We start from the raw sequence: 10,649 nt of genomic DNA on the forward strand, positions 1-10,649 counted from the left end.
GGTTTTTCAGTCTATCCATACAGATTTATTTCAAAAATCAAAATATTAATGTCTGTTGTCTTAATTTTCTAATGGATGCCACATCTACTGCTGCTAATTCAACGTACTTTAGCATCTTGTTTTGATTCATCAGCGAAGTCTATTTCCTCAGGTGTAAACTCTTCCGTTTAGTTTCTGATGCCCATCCCATGGTATTGGCATTCATCAGATGTTTGGGAAATCTGAATTACGTGCTCATTTTTGTGACTGAAGTTCCCTGCTAGTCAGCTGGCCTTTTGTGGGGAGGAAGAGGCATGATGCTCTGCTGCAGCCTGTACTTCCATCTGTTTTCAGTAAGAACGGGGAAGAGACAAGACACTCAGCGGGCCTCCCCGGTGGCGCAGCGGTTGAGCGCTGGGTTGCGAAACTGCCCGCGGCCTCTGCGGCGCAGGTTCGATCCCCGGCTGCTCCCCGGCCACCAGAGGAGGGTCCCACATGGCACGCAGACCTCTCCTGCCGCCCGCTGCTCCCCTCAGCAGTGTACTTCGGTCCTTCTGCCTGCTCTGCTCCCCGCTCTGGCTCTGGTGAATTCTCTCACCCTCCCGTGCTTCTGACTGTACCCAGTGCTTTATAAATAAATAAATAAATCTTAAAAAAAAAAAATTAAAAAAAAAAAAAGACACTCAGCAAGTCAAAATATCGTAGCAGTTAGACTTTTGGGCTTGGGTGCATGCTGCATCTTCAACTCTAGTAGTTTCTTTGGGTAGAGCCCCTACTTCAGTTGCTGCTTGGTGGAAAGAGAAAGAAGATGTATAGAGACTCCTGAAGTTCCCCAGTCTGCTGGTCGCCCGGGTCTCCTCCTACTCACCTAATCCTCTGTTCCCAAGCGTGGAGCCCTGTTGGATTCCATCTTGCCTTTCTAGTGCTGCTCATTTGTCCCGTGTGCATTTTATTTCCTTTATCACACTGATATAATCAGTTTCTACCAGCATTTCTGGCCAAAGGAGAGCTCCCCTCTTTTTTTTATAGCTGGACTTTTTCTTAGATCTTTTCGATCAATTCCAGAGGTTTGGAGTAACATAGCAGTAGCATGTGTTTCATCCACCATCTTCAACCAGAAATTTACTGAAGATATTAAAAATAAGGGGCCATAGGTTTTCTGAAAATAACTCCAAAGAAAGGACTCTAGGGATATTTTGGTACTATCATTGACCTGGGAGCAGTTAGATGGCAGAGAAAGCCATCTGTTTGGTCATATGATATAAAGCAGCATCATGGATGTCAGAGGTGCTCTAGAACTCCCCAAAGGATGGGCCCAGTGTTGGATATGATAAACAAAGGAGGCATCAGGGGATAGATGTTGACAAGAGATCCCAGGAGAAGTAATATTGGCTAAATATGGCAGTCAGTGACCCAACTGGAGGAAAAAGAAGCAAATGCAATAAAAATGGCTTCTCAGAGACTGGGTGGAGGAGAACATGGGAGACTGTATAAGAATTCTCATAAAATAATTAAAATTTCTACATGGCAGGGCAAACTAACAAGAGGCGATGGGTGTATCCTTCAGAAAAGGCTCTGAATGATTTGCGATCAACTGGAAATTGGGAGACATAATTAGCATTATTATAGTTTTTCTGGCATTATGTTGTTAGTGTAATGGCATCAGAGTGGGGAATAATTCCCTTTCCAGCTCTGCCCCATACTCTGTGACTTGGGGCAAGTTACTACACCACTCTAAGCCTTCGGTTTCCTCACCAGTAAAATGGAGAGAATAGTAACCTGAGATAACTTAGCTCAAATATCTGTGAAATTTTCTAATGTGATACAAATGGCAGGCATGATTTTGCCTGAGTTCCCTTCTAACGCCCCTGGATTTTAGGAACAAAACGGAAATATACAGTCTAGTGTGCTCTGAGCTCATGACCTAGTAGCGAAGCAGGCCTTGAATTAGTAAGTATGAAAATGGGTCCAGATTTATCAAAGGGATATGTGGAATCCTGTGGGAGAATGTAACAGAAAGCCGCTTCCACATCACTCTGATGAGGTCAGGGGTCCTTTAAGCTGAGTGTTAAAGTCAGCAGGTGTTTTCTAGGCCAGGGAGTAGATATGGGAGGGAGTGGGAATGATGTGGACAGAGACCCTGATGGTAAAGAGACAGTGTTCTTACCAAAGGTGGGAAAATACTTGCTTTCCAGATTATGCAATCATTCCTCCCATCTTTGGGGGCAGACATTATTTGTCCTGAAGTTCCCTGGAGCAGCCAGCCTGTAACTTTCACATGGCTCACTGTTGGGGGAGTAAAGAGAGGTTCTTGCCCCATGTGCATTTGGGTTCTCCCCAATTTCTTAGTAAAGCCAATTATGACACAGGACATTTTTTCCCCCCACAAAACCCAACTAAAGTAACTCAAAGGAATCTTTGCAGAGTATTTGAGATTTCCTTTTCAGTTTGTTATGCCTGCAAGTGGGAAGACTTTCTGGAGTTCCTACTCCTCAGGACTGGCATCAGCCTCACTATTGAAAGTTTGGAAGTCCTTAACCTTCCCTGGTGGAAACTGTCCCCAGGACCCAAGTTTAGTTAACATGCAAGCTGTGACTTGCCTGCCCTTGATCCCAAGTTCTACACAGAAGCTGTCACCAGAATCATAGGCAATCAGTCAGGCTGTGCAAGAGGAAACCTTCCACTTGTTCCTCTTGCATAGGATGATGTAAGTAAGCAGATTACTTGTGGACAGGCACCCTGGAGGTAACAGATCTGATGGATCTAGCAGTGGATGAGTAAAGTGTGAAGTCTCTCAAACTCATGCGCTGCTATGGGGAGCTGTGATTTTCTTATACTGTGCGAACCACCCTCCTGAAACCTGTGGCCCCAGAAATGATGAAGTTGCCCAAATAGTTCAGCTGAATTCTGAGTCACCCCCAAGTTTTGTTTTTTTCTTTTTACTGGATCCCCAAGTTTTATAGCAGTCCTAGCTTGGCTCACATGGAACCGGACATTCAGAGATCATGTTTTCCACCAACAGACCCTCGCAGTTCAAGCACTGTGTGTCTGTGTCACATGGCAGTGCTCACTTGGAAGTGAGCACTCCTGCAATTAAGTGTTGCTGTGCTGCTGATCCAGGAGGAGATCTTGTCCTCCAAGTCCCCCACCCCCACCCTAGGAGGATCTGAAAAGGAAAAAGGATAAAATCTGCAAGCCCCCTCCCCGCACCGACTGCACAATCTTTAAGTCTTAGAAAGACGACTCAAGATTCCATTTAGAAAGAAACCAGGAATGGGTGTAGCGGCCTGTTTCTGTGAGAACCAAAGGGCAGCTGGTTACTGATTATTCATCCCAGTTCTGACCTTAGGGTTTGGGATCTGGTATGTGTGTATATGAAGATGTGCCGCTTAGCACCCACCCCATAAGGCCAGCAAGTGAGGGTGGGAGTGAGGGCTCCACATAAATCTTCCATGGTTTACTGCTAACATTTTAATCCAAGGAGGTCATAGGCTTCGGTCTACATGATAAATCTCAACTATGCTGTAACCTTGACCAGGCAAGTTACTTAACCTCCCTGAGCCTCAGATTCCATAGCTGCTTAATGAAGGTAGCACCTACTTCCCAAGACTATTGGGGGGATTTTAGAGCTCACTTCCTTTGAGACACCTAGTACAATGGCAAACACATTCATTCCCCAGTAAGTGATAGCTCACATTAATGGGAATAAAAATAGCCTTCAAAAGACAAAGGTGTCAAGAAGGAGAAAAATATTCCACTAGAACTACGTTTTGAAGAGATACAGTCAAACAGTTTGGCCATACAGATGCAGGGAGCAGGGAGGGGGGTGCTGTTGGTAGAGACTCAGGCATTGATTTTCTCAAAACAACCCTCATTTATACCTGGTGTCTCAGCACCATTATCAGTAGCATTCTTTTTGTTCTTAAACGTGCCCTGGTTTGAACAATAAATTTCAAAGTCACTTTGATTATGTTTTAAGTCTCAGGTATGTTTTTAGCAGCTGCCACCCCATTTTCTCTGCCTGTGGCATTAATGCTGCAGAAGTTCAGCTATTCACAACCATGATGGCTACCTCTTACTGAATGCCAAGCTTGACCTTATTACATGTAAACCTCATAATCAGTGTCATAAAGATTTTATTCTTATCTCCAGTTTACAGATATGGCTTGGAGAGATTGAGTAACTTGTCAGAGAGGCCAGATTTCACCATGTATGGAATGTGAAGATAGCCCCAATTTACTACATTTCAGGGCCAGACCTAATAGCTGCCCTCTCTGTGTGTCCCCTTCATTCTATGGTAGGGAAAAGCAGATGGTGATTCTTCAAGACTGAGGAGAGGCACTCTGCACATTTTCCTTAGCAATGAAACTAATCACCCATGAGTCCCAGGGCCTGGACCACAAACCCCTCTGGGCAGCCCAAAAGTTCCAGGACTGTTGGTGCTCAGGCTGGTGGCTAATAGAAACTTTGTCTCCATGTCATGGCATGAGGAATCCATACAGGCCTTGGCCTGAGCCAGGGCATGAAGTCAGTCCCAAACTGTTGTGTTTTCATGGCAACGTTTTTCTTCAAATGTTGTTTCAGGTGCTAATCCTTGTGAAAACAGCAGCAACGCAGGAAGGTCAAGTCCTCTTTCCCCGATTTTTCTTGGTGTCATTTAGATTATACCAACTATCATTCTGTGGATTCTAATAGTACTTTGGCTCACAGTAGGCATTTCTTGCATACATATGTGTACATATCAGTCAGTCTACACATAAACTTGTGTCTGTGTGATCATAATAACAGCTAACATTTATTGAGCACTTACTCTGTGTCAAGCACTGTTCTAAACACTTTGAGCGTAATTTACTCAGCTACTGAGTGGTGGAACAGGACAGGACTCAGATCCAGGCTGGGAAATGCTTCTCCTCTCTGGTGCTTCTTGCTCTCCTCTATCTCCTCGCCTTTGTGGTGGGTAGCTCACATTTTATTGTCTACCTGCTTCCCAGGGACTGGAAGCTCCCTGAGTAGGCATTAGGTAGGACTCTGGGGCCCTTTTGGGGAATGGGACTATGTTTCCCTCCTGTTAGCTCAGATTGCATGCCTTCCAAGTTACTCTCTCGCCTTGCTCTTGTTTTCCTTTATCACCCAGGATCACAATCAGCACTTGGACATTTCCTGCACATCTTTATTCTAGTGCAATTCAGGTGCTTTTCAAGCATGTGGCTTAACTCTCCACTTAGACTGTAAGCTCTCCTCCCTCTCTCCCCATCTTCCTCCCAAGAGGACCCCTGTTAGTCTGTGCAACACCTTTGAATTATTTTTAAAAAGCCTCCCACTTTGGCAGGATAAATTCTGCAAAAGGTGGCCCTTCAGTAGAGCCGGGGCTGGATCCCAGGTCCTCCTGCCACCTTCCTTCCCCACTATCTACACACACACACACACACACACACACACACACACACACGATTCTCTGTGTCTAGCAGAAGGGCTAACAGAGGAGGAGTTCAATATGTATCTAGAATCTATTGGCTCTAAAATTGGGTCTATTGACATTGTTACAAAGATTTAGAAAAACTAAGGGGACTGTAAGAATAGTTTTCTCTTTCGACTGTAAATCTGATTTACTCAATTAGAAAAGTTTAAATTAAAAAAATAGGGGATCCAGTTTAAGTGGGTGACTAAATGTCCAAGGAACCAGTGTGGACTGCAGCAAGCAACTGCTTACGACAGATTTGACAAAAGCTTAAGGAAGTGGGAAAGTCTTAGGAAGCTGTGGGTTAAATACCTCACCAGCCCCGACCATTTACAAGCTGTGGCAGTTTAGGAAAATCACAAAATCTCTCTCCCAGCCCCAGATTGTGCATCTGTAAAATGGGGCTAATGGTGTTGCTGTCCCACCATTCAGAGCAGAGTGCAGTCGGTAGAGGGGGTGGTGGGTGGGGAAAGCACCCAGAGAACCTTGCTAGTAAGAGTTAGGGTTTAGGTTTACTGTCTCCAATATGCGTTGTACGACTGTCAGTTTGTGGATTTGAGTTTCTGAATCTGGAGGTAGCTGCAGCATTCTAGCTATCTGCATGAAAAGATAGATGGTGTAAGAACACAGGGTGTTCTAGTCCTCAATTTTGATATTTTAGGGCATGAACTGGACACTGCACATAACTGCTTTTAGTTCAGGACAAACAGCTCCTTCACCAAAGGCTTTCTAACAGAGTTGTTATGGGCTAGGGGTGGGGATGGAGACACCCTGATAACAGCAGCGTGATAGGACAGCTCTCTGAGTGAAGTGTCAGCAAATAAAACCAGTCTCATTAAGCAGCTTTAAAAATGCACCAAAGGAGGGAGTGATGGTGCAGGTGCCAGGGTGGCAGCAGATCAGAAAATTCTTTAGAGGTTGACCCCCATACTAGGAAGCCAGCAGGAGTGGGCAGAGAAGAGGGTGAGGACTTGAAATGTGGGCAAAGGCAGGTGACTCGAGTCTCATGGGACAAGTGACTCAAATTATGTTTATCGTTCCTTCACTAACTTTTCTTTTTTTTAAAGATTTATTTATTTATTTATACAGGCACTGGGTACAGTCAGAAGCGCGGGAGGGTGAGAGAATTCACCAGAGCCAGAGCGGGGAGCAGAGCAGGCAGAAGGACCGAAGCACACTGCTGAGGGGAGCAGCGGTCCACAGGAGAGGTCTGCGTGCCATGTGGGACCCTCCTCTGGTGGCCGGGGAGCAGCCGGGGGTCGAACAGGCGCTGCAGAGGCTGCGGGCAGCATTGCAACCCAGCGCTCAACTGCTGCACCACCAGGGAGGCCCTTCACTAACTTTTCAAGAGCCCTAAACACCGCCTAAGTACAAAGCACAGTGATTGGGTTCCAGCATAGGTTCAGGGGGCAAAAGGGGTAGGGAGATAAGCCTTTAAGGAGCTTATGATGCAGGTAGAGACAAAGGCATGAATACAGATAAAAATATCAAGACTTCATGTTAAAAACTCCACAGGAAGAATATGCACCCATATTCTATTATAAAGGTGACCCAACAAAGGGGCTGACAACTCAGAGGCGGGACATGGGAGTCAGACACTGTCTCCCAAGGAGGTAGGCTTTCTGGTCTCATGGCATCATTAGGATTCTGCTGGGACGGAATGGCAGAGGGCTCCTGGTGATGGTGTAGGACATGAGCTCAGTGTTTTTGAGTATTTTCACTCAAGAAGCCTTTGGTTCTAAAACACTGCTAACTTCAGGAATGCTGGGAAATTTTAAGAGTAGTTAAATATGAAGAAGTCAGTGTAAGTCCACCAGGAGCGTGTATGAGTTCACCTGTCGGGTAAAAGAAGGTGCTCAGCCTTTCATGCCATTGGCCTCCGTGGCTATCACCTGTGGCCATGATCTTGTCAATGTGTAAGGTACGAGGGTGTGGGGCATGAGCACCTGATTGTGGACACCTGGACATGGGTGTGTGCGCATGTGCAAGTGCGCCCAGCTGTGCCTAGGGGGCGGGGATAAAAAGGTGGCTTTGGGAGGACACGTGACTACAGACGAGGTAAGACCACGAGAGAACGCCAGAGAGAGCCCGGAGAAAAAGCTCAAAGATTTGCTGGTAAGCCTCCAGCGCCCCCGCCTCTCCACCCCAGCCCACCCTTCACCTCGTTGCCCCGCTAGAATGCCCTTTTGGATTAGGCCCTTCAGTGGGCTAAGAATAAAGCTACATGGTCGATTCTTGAGCACACAGCCTGGGAAGAGGTTAGCCAGAGCCAGCTGAGCTGGAGTGTGACCATCATAGGTTTTCAGGATGTAAGTATCATTTAGAAGCTCAGAGGTGGTGTCTCCGACTACTCCAGAGTTAAGAGATTGTTTCCTCCCAAAACCAATAGAAGGGGCAGGCCAGGATCACCCACAATCCCCATATAAATCTTACCAGAATAAAATAATAATCCGCCCCACCAGGCCTTTGCTAAAGAAAAAAAAAAAAAAAAAAGATGCTTTTGACTAATTACAAGTCAAGGCAGTAACGACAGTAAGTACATTTCTTTCAATCTTTCAATTATGGTTTTTTCCAACTGTTCTAGCCTCTTCATCATTGTTGACACAATACCCTGATAAAGTCACTACTTGAGCTTGTGTGTGTGTGTGTGTGTGTGTACATTTGGCAGTCACGTTGACCCAGGGAACAGCATTCTGTGAGCAAGTGATTGTTCTTCCTGAGTAATCAAGGAGGGTTCTAGAGAGAATTTGATGCAGGGATAGCATCCTCAGCAGCTCAGTATGGGGCAGTCCTGGGGAGAGAGAACAGAATGTGGGGGCCACGGAAGAGGAAGATGGGCCAAGTACTAAATCCTCTACTCAGTGCCCACCATCCTCCCTGCACATTCAGTTGTCTTATCTCTGAAATGCTCATCTCTCCCGCTTGCTATAGCTTCTCCTTGCCACCTGTGAGCTAAGGCTTTTATCAGCACGCTCCTAAAACAGAATCACATGACTGTCCCTGCCACTATTCTCTCCTTACATCTATCTATTCTTCACTGCTGACAGCTTTCCAAAATACACAGCTTACCTTATTCCTCTGCTTAGAAAATATGGAATTCACCCCTTAGTGCTAGTTGCATTATTAATAATACAGGATCCCCCATTTTGATCAAAGAAATAGCTGGGCTTACTGTTTTGCAACAAAGAAAAGATGGCTGTGTATTTGAATCTGGAGAAACGACTGTGATGACAAGTTTGAATTATTCGATAAGCCTGTGCAGGCAGCTGCTCCAGCTCTCCTTAGGCAGGTGGTGGGTGGGCTTACGGAGCAACTCACGGCGTTGACGCTTGGTCATGTTTTTTGTAGGCTGACTCGGCGGCTTATGAAAGTGGTGAAAAAGAAGACATTGCTCAGCATCATAGAATTTATTCTAGCGGGTGCCACCCAAAATATACAATATACAGGTACCACCCCCCAAAATACTTGATTACAGTTGTATGACAGAAAAGGTTAAGATTTCCAGAAAGGTCACACCAGGGTAGAGATGGTATTTAAGCCTTTGGAGAAACTGAAATTGCCAAGGGAGAGAGAAGGCAGTGTGAGAGTGATTCCAGAAACCCTCAAGAATTTAGAATTTGGGAGAAGTGATGGCCAAAAGAACCTAAGACAGAATAGTCAGAAGGCATACATACAGGAGATTACAATAGCATATCTCACCAAGGTCAATTGGAGAACGTTTCAAGAAGGAGGATACGGTTACCTGTGTTAAAGGCTGCACAGAGTTCAGGTCAGATGAAGGCAAAATTTTTATATTGGATGAAACAAGGAAACTCTTCATAACCCCTTCAAGAACAGTTTCTGCGAAGTGAAGTAAAAGGCCAGAATGGAAAGGAGATAAGAGTGGATGCTTGCAGAAGAGGAAATGCAATTGTGATTGTCAAGAACACGGTGGGAGCGTCTAGAAAAACATGGTCAAACTTCTGGGCCAAACGAAGTTGGAGAAGTTTGAGGCATGCCAGCGTGTCCCATGTGTCAGACTCTCTAGTCTTGAATAACTCAGGCACAGACATGAAGACATGGGGGCTTTGCAGGCAGGACAGTCATGAAGTCACAATTGATCTAGTACTATTTTTAGAGCCCAGTGGGAAGAACTGTGACATCTAGGTTAGATACAGAAGGAAGAAAAGATCAGAGGCGGTTCATGGATAGAGAAAGTGGAGGGACCATTGCAGATCTGGTCGGAAGGTGGTGGTGAGAATGAGATTTCAGAGGAGGTGCATCTTCTAGTAATCACGAGGTCCCAGCTATGCCCTTGGGAGGTGACACACTCCTACATCCTTTCGAGTAATTAGTTGTCGATGTACTTTAAAGTGATTCTTCCAAGGGTTTCAGAAACCATGACCTGGAAGCCGTGCCCATCACCTAGATGGGCACAGGTGGAGGGAGAGGATCACTGAGGGTGCAGCCATCGTGGAACTCTCTAGCTGGGTGTTGCTTAGAACAGTCAACAGAGACATTTATCTTAGGACGTTGGGGTGGAGAGGTGGACGTGGAGAGAGACAAAGTAAGTGGGCTGATGGTGTGAACCCTAAGAAGGTTTCAGTTTTTGAGTGAAAAAAGGAATAATGGTCCATAGGCAGCACCCATGAGCATACCAACCACAGCCTCCCACTCGGACATTGGGGAGATCTGTGATTAAAACAGACACGAAAACAGGGTTGTTATGGGTCAGCAAAAACAAAGAAGGGATAGTCAGAAAGATGATTGGGAAAGAAGAGTTTGATGGAGTCTGGGGAAGTGAGGAATGAGAGCTGGAGTCGGGGAGGGCAGGCAGAAAGCAGTTCTGGTGTGCAGGAAGGCTTGGTGACATCTGTGGTGATGTTGGGGTTACTTAATAGACTCAAATGAATTCAACCACTGTTGACTTGGATACTTTTTTGTAGAGAGATCAAGACCTCCTAGATGTGATGGGCACGGCTTCCAGGTCGTGGTTTCTGAAACCTTTGGAAGAATCACTTTAAAGTACATCAACAACTAATTACTCGAAAGGATGTAGGAGTGTGTCACCCACTTTACAAGAATAACATGCAGTCAGTCAGACATCTGAGTAGTTAAATTTGGTATATAAAGTCCCATTTCATCTACCTTTCCTGTCTCATCTCTGGCCACTTGTCCTACACCTTACCCAGCTTTCCTGCCCAAACTCGTCTTGACCTCCCAAGCATACCAC

The 10,649-nt window shown here is 45.6% G+C and overlaps 1 long non-coding RNA gene across 1 annotated transcript; it reads right to left on the reverse strand.

Moving 5' to 3' along the window:
- Window positions 1-7,947: 7,947 nt before the first annotated feature.
- Window positions 7,948-9,986, reverse strand: LOC119237925 (uncharacterized). Its single transcript, XR_005123472.2, has 3 exons — window positions 9,180-9,986; window positions 8,610-8,798; window positions 7,948-8,228 (listed from the first exon to the last, which is right to left on the reverse strand). It is a non-coding gene; the product is annotated as an uncharacterized LOC119237925 (long non-coding RNA).
- Window positions 9,987-10,649: the final 663 nt, after the last annotated feature.

Source organism: Talpa occidentalis, unplaced genomic scaffold, assembly GCF_014898055.3.
Source record: "Talpa occidentalis isolate TD23 unplaced genomic scaffold, MPIMG_talOcc4v2.1 talOcc4.11, whole genome shotgun sequence".
In the NCBI taxonomy this organism is placed as follows: domain Eukaryota; kingdom Metazoa; phylum Chordata; class Mammalia; order Eulipotyphla; family Talpidae; genus Talpa; species Talpa occidentalis.